The sequence below is a fragment of the Nannospalax galili genome, unplaced genomic scaffold, assembly GCF_000622305.1.
Source record: "Nannospalax galili isolate Female #2095 unplaced genomic scaffold, S.galili_v1.0 scaffold429, whole genome shotgun sequence".
In the NCBI taxonomy this organism is placed as follows: Eukaryota; Metazoa; Chordata; class Mammalia; order Rodentia; family Spalacidae; genus Nannospalax; species Nannospalax galili.
In genome coordinates, this window is record NW_008360330.1 from 4,550,018 (window position 1) to 4,561,011 (window position 10,994).

Below are 10,994 nucleotides of genomic sequence, written 5' to 3' on the forward strand. Positions count from 1 at the left end.
TAGCCACCTGATATTTGACAAAGGGGCCAAGAACATTAACTGGAGGAAAGACAGCATGTTCAGCAAATGGTGCTGGCAAAACTGGATGTCCACCTGTAGAAGAATGAAACTAAAGCTCTATCTTTCACCCTGCACAAAAGTCAATTCCAAATGGCTCAAAGACCTCAATATAAAGCCTGAAACTCTGAAACTGTTGGAAGAAAACATTGGCAAAAACCTACAAGATAAAGGTATAGGAAAGGATTTTCTCAGCCAGACAACAAATGCTGAGGAAACAAGGTCAAGAATCAAAAAATGGAACCTCATTACACTAAAAAGCTTCTGTACATCAAAGGAGGCAACCAGGGACGTGAACAGAAAACCCACAGAATGGGAGAAAATCTCCACTAGCGACACATCCAACAGAGGTTTAATAACCAGAATATATAACGAACTCAAAAAACAGAGAATCAGACAGGAAGAAACCCAATTAAAAGATGGGCTAAGGAGATGAACAGAGAGTTCTCAAAAGAAGAAGTAAAGATGGCTATGAAGCATCTTAAAAGGTGTTCAACCTCACTAATAATTAGGGAAAAGCAAATTAAAACCACTTTAAGATTTCATCTTACCCCAGTCAGACTGGCTAAGATCAAGAGAACAAACGATACCAAATGTTGGAGAGGATGTGGGGAAAGGGGAACAATCATCCACTGCTGGTGGGGCTGCAAGCTTGTTCAACCTTATGGAAAACAGCGTGGAGATCTCTTAAAAAACTACAAATGAACCTACCATTTGACCCAGTTATACCACTCCTTGGCATATACCCAACGAACTCATCCTATTGCAGAGACACTTGTACATCCATGTTTGTTGCAGTGTTGCTGTTTTTTTCACAGTAGCTAAGAGATGGAAGCAACCTAAGTGTCCCTCAATTGATGAGTGGATAATGAAAATGTGGTTCATATATACGATGGAGTTTTACTCAGCAGTAAAGAAAGATGAAATCATGAAATTTGCAGGTAAATGGATGGAAAAAGAAACTGAGTGAAGTAACACAGACTCAGAAAAAAAAAAATCAACGTATGTTCTCCCTCATATGTGGATCCTAGAACCAAACCCTGATAAGTGAGTATGTATCCAGACATAACTACAGGAACCAGGATAATGGAAAGGAAACAGGGAGGTAAAGGAAAAGAAAGAACCTGAAAGAGAAGAGCAGTAGGAAACAGGCCTGAATAAGGGAGATATGGACAAAATTTGGGTTAGTTTAAGGGAGGGGGGAGGGAAGGGTATACAAGGAACCTAGGGGATAAAGGAAAGAATGAGCTCAAGAGAGGTAGGACAGTAGGAGAAGGGTATTATCAAGGGAGAAAGGGGAGAAATGGGGGCACCTAAGTGGAAAAACTATGATGGAGGGGTGAGACAATGTGAGAGCTAAACAATGCCTAGCTAGTTTTAAAAACCAGAGGGAACCATATTACTCCAACAACCTACTGACAAATTATACATACCAGATCAAGAAATATATGTCTATGTAAGGTTTATCTGAGAACAATTGGTCTTTGCCCAAGATTTATCTACATGATACACAGTAATTAAAAAGTACCAGACTGTTGGAACTAACCTTCTCTGATATATAACAGACATACTTTGAGGCCTATACTAATTTGGTCAGAGGGACATAAAGGATAGTTTTTACTCCTTGCCCTCCTAGGTCGACTAGTTCCAGGGGACTATGAGCATATCTCAAAATGTCCTGTAATTGTGGTGGGTCACCTGTCCTCTTGATCAAGGAGGCCAAGGAGACCCCACTAGACGGACTTGAACCAGTGTCCAGTCTACAAAGAGGAGGGTGAACACAGGAATCGTTTCCTCCATGCTTCCAAGTGAAGCCAACCATGTCGAGCAGGACTTTTGACTTATCTTCACATAGGCGAAACTGGTAAAAGAAGGGAGCCAGGGGCTCCTCCCAAGCCCATGTGACCCCTGAGGAACAGACCCTCAAATGACCATCAGAGTAAAAATAAATTGGTTTATCTGGGCCAACTGTATGGCCTTAAACACCCAAAAGGAAAGTATAACCAAAGATTAAAGGGGCCAATATAATTTTTTAAGAGTCCATATGCATAGGTAAAAGCTACATCACAAGCAACAATGTCAGATAGGAGATACCTTCTTTTGAGTTGTTGGCCAGGGAACTTCTGACCCTCCTGCCCTTACTTCCAGTGTGCTGGGATAACAGGCAGAAGTCATAATACCCAGTTTGTGCAAGGCTAGGGATCAAACCCAGGACTTTGTGGATTGGAGGCAAGCGGTCTCCAACTGAGCTGCATTCCCAGTCCTGAAATTTAAGAGATGGATGTCACAACATGAACTTTGCCTAGTGTTGACAAATTCAAGCTCAGAAGCTGCAAGAGTGAAAGGGGACTTGATCTGGGTCTATGAGCTGCAGTGGTAAAAGAAAGACTTAAGTGTTCTCCAGAGGCTTGGGTTGTGTGGGGCTTTTAAAGGAAGGAAGAAATAGACAAAGACCAAGGAGATTCCACAAATCACAAAAAGAGGAAGGTGATGCGTGCAGTAACATTACTTGACACTAAGCTATACTTGGTCAACGGCTAGGATTTTAGGTGCCAAGTTCTTTCTCAGCAACTACAGCTCTAATAAAATGGCTTCATGAACAATAAGACATTTCACTTCATTGTCAAAGATTTCCTTGGAGCAGCTGCAGCTGCATCCTTCACCCTAAGTCTCTGGTCTTTGCAACTTGCCCCTGCTCCAAACCTCACATCCCCACATCCCATTCAATAGTCCACATGACCAGGCTGTGGTTTAGGCTGTACCTAATTCCTGAACTCTGAGTGGTTTCCTGATTCCATTTTCAAATGCTTTTTAAATGTTTTTCATCATAATTTTTTTCTGGATTCATCCCTACCTACCCTCAACAATTTACATTTCCCGCTTAAAAGCTGTAATGAAATGCTTCTTCTAATCATGTAGTTATTAAAAATTAAAAAAATAAATAAGAATAAAGGAAATATAATAACAACAAATGCTTGAGAAGATGTGGGGAAAGGAAGGAGAAACCCTTATTCACTGTTCGTGGGAGTGTACACTGGTACAGCCACTATGGAAATGAGTCCTCAAAAAACTAGAAATAGAACTACCATATGACCCAGCTATACCACTCCTAGGCATATACCAAGGATTCTGTATCCTACTACAGAGATACTTACTCAACCATGCTCATTGCTGCTCTATTCACAGTAGCTAAAAGATGGAATCAGCCTAGATATCCATCAACAAGTGAATGGATAATGAAAATGTGATACATAGACACACTGGAATTTTATTAGCTGTAAAGAAAAAATTATGGAATCTTCAGGTAACCAGATGGAACTGGAAAAAAATTATACTGAACAACTTGGGGGAGGGGGGACTCCAAGAGCCAAAAGCTAGAAGAGTAGTGAAATGCTGTCTCCATAGCACAGCCAATGCAATCATGATCACAAAGCAACTGAGCTGTCTGCAATGGGCCTGCACAAGACTGGCCCCATCAACAGCCAATCATGGATCATCAATCAGCGATTGGTCCACAAGGCCCTACTGCTCCCTGCTGAACAATTGGCTACTGAGGGGTTCTGAAGGAGGGCCAGATATTTTCTTCTGTTGTGTACCTCCTGATGAGCCCATCGGGCTCCAATGGATAGTTCCAAACCCATGATTGTACTGAGAGCCCTATCTCAACTAAATGGATCACAAAACAAAACAAAAGACATGAATGTAAGGAAAAGACTTGTAGAGGAGAAAGAAGGTAATACAGGATTGGGTGGGGAGCTAAAAGAAGGCAGAGGTGACAGTAATCAGAATACACTACATATATATGTGTATGGAATTGTCAAAGAACAAACTCAATAAAAGATTTTTTGTTGGGCTGGCGAGATGGTTCAGCAGTTAAGAGCTCTGACTGCTCTTTCAGAAGAACTGGTGGGTTCAGTTCCCAGCACCCACATGGTGACTAACAACCATCCATAACTCCGGTTCCACGGGATCTGATGCTCTCTTCTGACCTCCACAGGCATTGCACAACATGGGTGCACTTACATACATGCAGGAAATACACTCATACACATAAAATAAAAATAACAAATATTAGGAAAAAAAGATGTTTTCTTTATCACTCAGGTACTAATACAATGATTTGTGAATTGGCAATATGACACACAGCTCTCAAAAAAGGAGAGTTTTTAAAGTTTGGGTCTCACTGAGTGACATCCCAAGATAAATCCAAAATGATCTTCATAATTTTCCTAAATAAAAAGTTCTTAATATTACTTTCCTCATCAAAAAAGAGAGCGAGAGTTGCTTTTAAGCTGTTCAGAGTATATTATTTTATTTAGCTTTTAGTTTCTATTCATAATGAACTTTTCACTTAGCTATACTTCATTGTTTGTTTATAATCTAATCTGAGGTTAAAGTTTCTAATGTTTATTCTACCCTTTCATCATAAGAATCTAATGTTAATCATAGCTTATCTGCCCCACAGCTGCTTGTCCATGCCTGGTTATTTCATTAGCTAGTGAAATTACTGGAGTTTGTTCATTTTAAACGCAATAAAATCAAAATCAGAAAGGGTCAGAGATTTTGCCAAACTCACACAGTGCCTATGTATTAGTCATTAAATGAAGGACTTCACAGGAAATCAATCATAGGACTTCTAGTCCAATGATTTGTTCAAAAAAGTATACTGCTTAGTAATAGCCCTGTGATATATTTAACACAAAAATGCAATTATGTAAAAATCCATTTCGTGTGAATACAGTGATTACAATCTTTAAAGTCATCAGCCTGTATAAATAGACTCATTCAACCTGATGATAGATAGGTAGGTAGGTAGACAGCTATTTAATGATAAAAATAAGAACCCAAAGATTCATTTCTATATTTTCTCCTCATCTAATTTGTCAGCCAACAAAGTTTCATACCATTTTCTGGTGTTCTACTCCTCTGCCCACTGTTCCATGTACAGAAATAGCCTGTGTGTGCAGTGTGAGTACATACACGTCTTTTAGTGGCAGTCTCATCCCTTGTTCTCACAATCTGGAATTAGTGCCTACAGACAGAGCTTTGCTCCCCAGGAGTGCTGTTCTAATGCAGAATTTAGCACATCAGGGAGATTTCTGTAGGAGTCACTTATGATGCCAAAAAACAAAGTTCAAACCAGTTTCTGGAGGGCATCAAAGGGCATGACAAGATGGTGGAAAACTTTCTTTTCTTTTTTTCTTGTATTTATTATTTTTATTTTATGTGATGAGTGTATTGCCCACATGTACGTAAATGCACCCATGTCATGTAAAGCTAGTAGAGGCCAGAAGAGGGTGTCAGATCCCCCGGAACTGTAGTTACAAAAGGTTGTTAGCTGCCATATGGGTACTACGATTCAAATCCAGGTCTTCTGTAAGAGCAGCCAGTACTCTTAACTGCTGAGCCATCTCCCCAGTCCAAGAAGTTTCTTTTCTAAGCATGCATGTCTATAGTCATCACAACAGAGTTGTCAGTTTATCGTTTTCTGGGAGCAACCTGTAAATTAATGTTGTAGATTCTGTGCATGTCAAGTAAAACCTGCCCTTCCTGACATTGCTTATGTGATAACTAAGCTTTCTGTAAAAGCTCCCTACTCTCTTTTACACTAAGGATACACTTTGTATGTCCTATGGCACTAATGACATCATGTCCTAGTGCTGGTCCAGATGTCATTCGTTGAATAAATGTCATTATCTGACTCCAATTAGGGCATAACAAATGTAAATTCAGTATTGGAACATAATTATTTTTCTCTCATACAAACTCATTCTACATAGTTCTTATAATAAATCAGCTAAGCCTCAAAACTGTATGGAAGGAACTCCATACAGTTCGTGTTCCCAGTTAATAACTAGGGAATAACTGCCTACTCTGAGCCAAGTTATTTTAGGGTCTCAGATAGGTCATACAAAGTGAACAAGGTAAACTTACTCCTTGTGTTCTTGGAGTGTACTGCCTAATGGGGATACAGATAAGCTCATTACAATGACATGTGCCAGGAGAGGAAGACAGTAGGAAGCAGATGAAATTCATTGCAAGGATGTCACACCCAGTGAGAGAAGGCTTCTCAGCAGAAAGCAGCCTTAACAGAGACCTACAGGGTAACAGTGCGTGATCCTGGAAGGAGGGGAAGGAGAGCAATGTGGTCTGGACAGAAGGATGTATATGAGAAGGACTCATGGGTAAAGGTGGGTCTGGGACATTCATGGTATGGTCAGTGGGTCTTGTGGTTTGAGCCTAGAACACAAAGAGCAGTGTTGACAGTTAAGACTGAAGAGGTCATCCTAGCTGCCTCTCCCATCCAAGGAGAAAGGAATGTAGCCCCAACTCTCCCCAAGACCTAGATTCTTCACATATATTGAAGACAAATATGTGCTTTTACCGCCTGCCCAGCATCCAATCTTCTAACTTCTGGAATAAGTTATCAATTTTCCTTTGATGAACTTCCCTGTCTGTTCTTAGTTTATGTATTGTGTGGGGGACATACCCTATGCTTTGATCTAAGAATGGGCAAAAATTCAGGCATGAATATAAGAGTCTGTGTCTCCCTAGCCACAGAAATTAATTCAGCAGTGAGTACATATCCAGAGACATACACTCAAACTTTGATTGTGGAGTGGGAAGTCCCTGTCATCCAGAACTTATATTGGAACCACTTAAGAAGAAAAATGCTTCCAATTGGGTTGGCTGAGATAGCATGATGCCAATATGGAAGTGGATGGTTAGTAGTCTCCCATTCATTCACCCACTCAATAATAGTTCATTAACTAACTACCATGAGCCTCATGCTATTGTAAGTATCAGGAAAACAAATAGAATTCTGTCTCATAGGTTTTTACCATCAGGTGGTAGGGCAAATAAAGTAATATATTTAATACAGTGTGGTTAGTGTTAATGTAGATGTTACATAGATTATTATGTGGGCAGAAAATGGTAGCCAACTTGGCTTCCTGGGGAGAGAGCATTCACTGAAACTTGATGGATAATTAGAACCTAATTGAGTAAGGTGGGAAAAGAGTGGGTCCAGAATAGGGATCAGTAAGCTACCAGGCATGGAGGAGAGGTTCAATAAGTGGGTTCTGGTGATCCTTCATATTTGACCAGGCTGGAGGGTAATTCCCTCCAATGATATGAAATAAAAAGGCCAGTCAGGCTGGGACTGAAACACAAACACCTTGAATCTCTGCTGGAGACTATGAGTACTTCTGAAAGTTTCAAAGCAGATGGGTAACATCAAGTTGGCACTTTAGAAAATGACCAAAGTACCAACACAGGGAGTAATTTTAGAGTTCCATGGTAGCACACATTGGAAATCCCAGCACACAAGAGTTGACAACAGGAGAATCAGTAGTTCAAGGCAGCTCTCCCTACAGCAGCAGCCTGGGCCACATGAGATCCTGTATCAAAACGATGAGAGAGAAAGAGAGACAGAGCAGATACAATAAGAGATCAAGTCATATAGGAATTTGAAAAATGTGTCCACTCAGTTCCATAAAGTCTGTGGAAGAATCAGGAAAGGGAGAGGACAAGGGACAATGAGGAGGGACTGTATGTTTTCATTGGCTGGTTTACTGATTGGTGTTGGTATAAAATGAGAGACACGCCACATGTTTTTAACTCAAAGTAGAAAACCAATTAAAGGAGAGGTTGAGATGGAGAAGAAATAAAGGAATTAGGGATGAAGGCAGTCGTTCCTGAGGAAGCTGACAGAGATGGAAGGTCCAAGAGAGGAGATTTGTCTCAGGTCAAAAAGCATACCTCGGGGCTGAAGAGATGGCTCAGTAGTGAAGAGCACTGGCTGCTCTTGCAGAGGATCTAGGTTTGATTCCCAACACCCACATGGAGACTAACAACCGTCCATAACTCCAGTTCCAGAGGATCCAACACCCTCTTCTGACCTCTACAGGCACTCCGTGACATGAGTACACTTTCATACATGCAGGTGGTACACTTGTACATATAAAATAAAAATAATAAATAAAATATATTTTTTAAAAAGCACACCTCTTACTGGATGTGGTAGCACACAGTTTTAATCCCAGTGCCCAGGAGGCAGAGGTAGGCAGATATCTGTGAGATCACGGCCAGCCTCTATATAGTGAGTTCCAGGCCAGCTGGAGCTCTAGGGACACCCTGTCTCAAAAAAATAAAAAAATAAAAAATAAAAAGCACACTTACAGCTGGGTGTGATGGCACATGCCTGTAATTTCAGTGCTTGGGAGTCTGATACAGTAGGATCAGGAATTCAAGACCAGCATGAACTACATAGAAAGCTGGAGGTCTGGGCTACAGAGACCTTGGAAAGAAAGGAGGGAGGGAGGGAGGGAAGGAGGGATCAGGAAAACAAGAAACAAAAGCAATCACAATGTGAAAGGACAGAGAGAGCAAGATGTGTGAGGCCCATGTAGGTCATTTTATGAGCTGGATTAGGCAAGGTTGACAGGGAGATGTATGAGTAATAATTACATTAAAGAAATCTAATTTAGCTGGGCGTAGTGGTGCACGCCTTTAATCCCCGCACTCAGGAGGCAGAGGCAGGCAGATCTCTGTGGGTTCAAGGCCAGCCTGGTCTATATAGTGAGTTCCAGGACAGCTGGGGCTACAGAGAGACCCTCTAATTTATCTATCACTCTATTAAAACATGTTATGAGATTCCTATGAGATTCCCACAGTTTCCAATGTCAAGTGATTGAGATATGGTGATGAGTTTCCAGAAGCTGAGACATGTCACACAATCACCAATGGTGTATTTCCTATTCTAGTTGAAACCACAGACTGTCAGGACGTAGTGGTACATGCCTTTAGTCCCAGCACTTGGGAGGCAGAAGAAGGCAGATCTCTGAGAGTTCGAGGCTAGCCTGGTCTACATAATGAGTTCCAGGCTAGCTGGGGCTACAGGGAGACCCTGTTTCAAAAAGACAAAAAAAAAAAAAAACCACAGACTGCATTATTTATGGTTCAGTTAAATTTCCTTCAAAATTAAGCCTGCAAATCACCCCTGCTTTAAGCAAGTTCATTTGTTTGTTTCTCTGTCCCTCAGAAGTCAGCAGTGGTGAAGGTACTTATTCCACATACTAACCATGTGAAAATTGAAACCCAGGTATCTAAGATGAGCCGGTGTTGCTTTCTTAAATGTAACCTTACCTCCGAAAAACATCACACTATAAGTGGACTGACTATCTAGGAGGATTCTTTCAGTTTGTTACAGAATATCTCACATTGAGATGAGGCCTGATTGCAGATAGGTGAGATGCATTGCATAAGGAAAACACCCATCCCATTGAATATGGATAAAATCCAGAGCTGTGTCAGAAACTGTTCAGCAAGTGGGAAACTCACACTAGGTGAGGAATCAATTACTGAAGAGGTTATCCATCCCAGTGCATTCACTTTATAGCACATAAGCTGCAGCCCAGAGTGCCATATGGTTCTTTGGGACCTAAGCCAGGACCGAAATCCAGATCTCCCTTCTCACTCCTCCTCTCATCACATCTGTTTTTCTTGCTGAGCCTCAAACTCCACAGAGGCACCAACTCCTTCCATCTTGCTTACTTAGGTATTCCCAGCAGAAAGGTGGGAATTAAAAAATCTGTTGGTCAATTAGTTAACTATACTCAGGGTAGATCATGGGTGGTCCCTTGTGAGGTTTCATGCAAAGCTGATGATCAGAGCAAAGAGTCTCAATAGAGAGAAAGAAAAAAAAAATCACCAACCTGTAAACACATGGTTTATGAACTCAGCAAATACGAGGAACTCTGGACATGATTTCCAGGATATAAACCTTGGGAACAGCAACCACACAGCCACCTCTTGCTACAGGGATATGTGCCAGGTTCTCATTTGTCGCAGAGTTGGCAGGCGCCATGGCACATCTATATAGCTTGAGAACAGAAGTTTCCACATTGTCTCTAAGTCAGCTTTAACCAGCTTGAATCCTCCTTAAAATATTTAACAGGCTCTCTCCTCTCCTCCAAACACTGTAATTGCTGAGCCTCCTTTCATCTTACCATAATCAAACTTGCCTAAATTTTTATGTAAGTTGAAATCACATGCACATTAACTGTGCATTCCATCCAACAGGAAAAGCCCCTGCCAGGGGATGCAGGCAATTTACAGAGTGAGGATCTAAAAGCAGCATGAGCCATAGTTGAACTTCTTTGTTTTTTTCAAACAAGACCCTGTTAAGTTCTTTGTTTTGCTGAAACCATGTGCTGGTATAATGCCTTTCTCCTCTGGTTAAGACCAAATGCTTCTGTTAGAAGGGTCTCTAGTGGGAATTATATTCCCTCTTAGCATTCTTCAGTGTGAATTTGGTTTGGTTGAATTTGTTAGTGGTGAAAATAAGTACTTACATCTTTTGCTCCTAAGTCAAGAGTTGTTGCTGCTGCTGCTGCTGCTGCTGCTGCTTCCCATCATGACAGCCTGCTGTTATTCACAGCTGGCAGACACTGCTAACTACTGTGCCACGTCAGCCACACAGAACCTTTCTGCTTTGGCAACAGTTTCCCAACGGAATGATTTAGTAGTAGCTCCTGAGGCTAGAAACATGATCTGACCACCATATTAAGAAGGTCCCATTAAAAAAAGAGCACTATTTGAAATTATAATAAAACGTATAAAGATATATAGATGAATAAGATTGTTTGGGATATTCTGTATGAAATACACACACAAAAATCAACAAATAAAAAATTATTTATATTTGAGGAAGAAGCATAAAAATTTGTTTTAATAGAGGCAAAAAACATTACCACTGAAATCTACCTGGTGACTTTATATCCATACTCAGGTGCCAAGGATCCGAGTGTAACCAACTGTGACTAGTAATAATCAGATACGTAGAGTTTAGAGATGCATGTGCAAACATCTGAGTGACAGTAGCATTAAAAATGAGTTTTTTTGTATGAAACAGTATATTTTAAAATGAAATGGAG

At 40.8% G+C, this 10,994-nt stretch overlaps 1 protein-coding gene across 9 annotated transcripts in view; it reads right to left on the reverse strand.

The window, feature by feature from the left end:
- LOC103727996 (protein transport protein Sec16B) overlaps positions 1 to 10,495 on the reverse strand; it is a 68,507-nt gene extending 58,012 nt beyond the window's left edge. For 6 of the 9 annotated variants that reach the window (XM_029560192.1, XM_008826118.3, XM_029560196.1 and 3 more), the window contains exons 1-2: positions 10,413 to 10,494; positions 9,774 to 9,940 (exon numbers count right to left, since the gene is read on the reverse strand). The gene's annotated coding sequence lies outside the window, so the exon portion shown is untranslated. Of the gene's footprint in view, positions 1 to 9,773; positions 9,941 to 10,412 lie in introns of all 9 variants that reach the window. The other 3 variants (XM_029560195.1, XM_029560188.1, XM_029560187.1) reach the window with 3 other exon arrangements.
- Between the last annotated feature and the right edge of the window lie 499 nt (positions 10,496 to 10,994).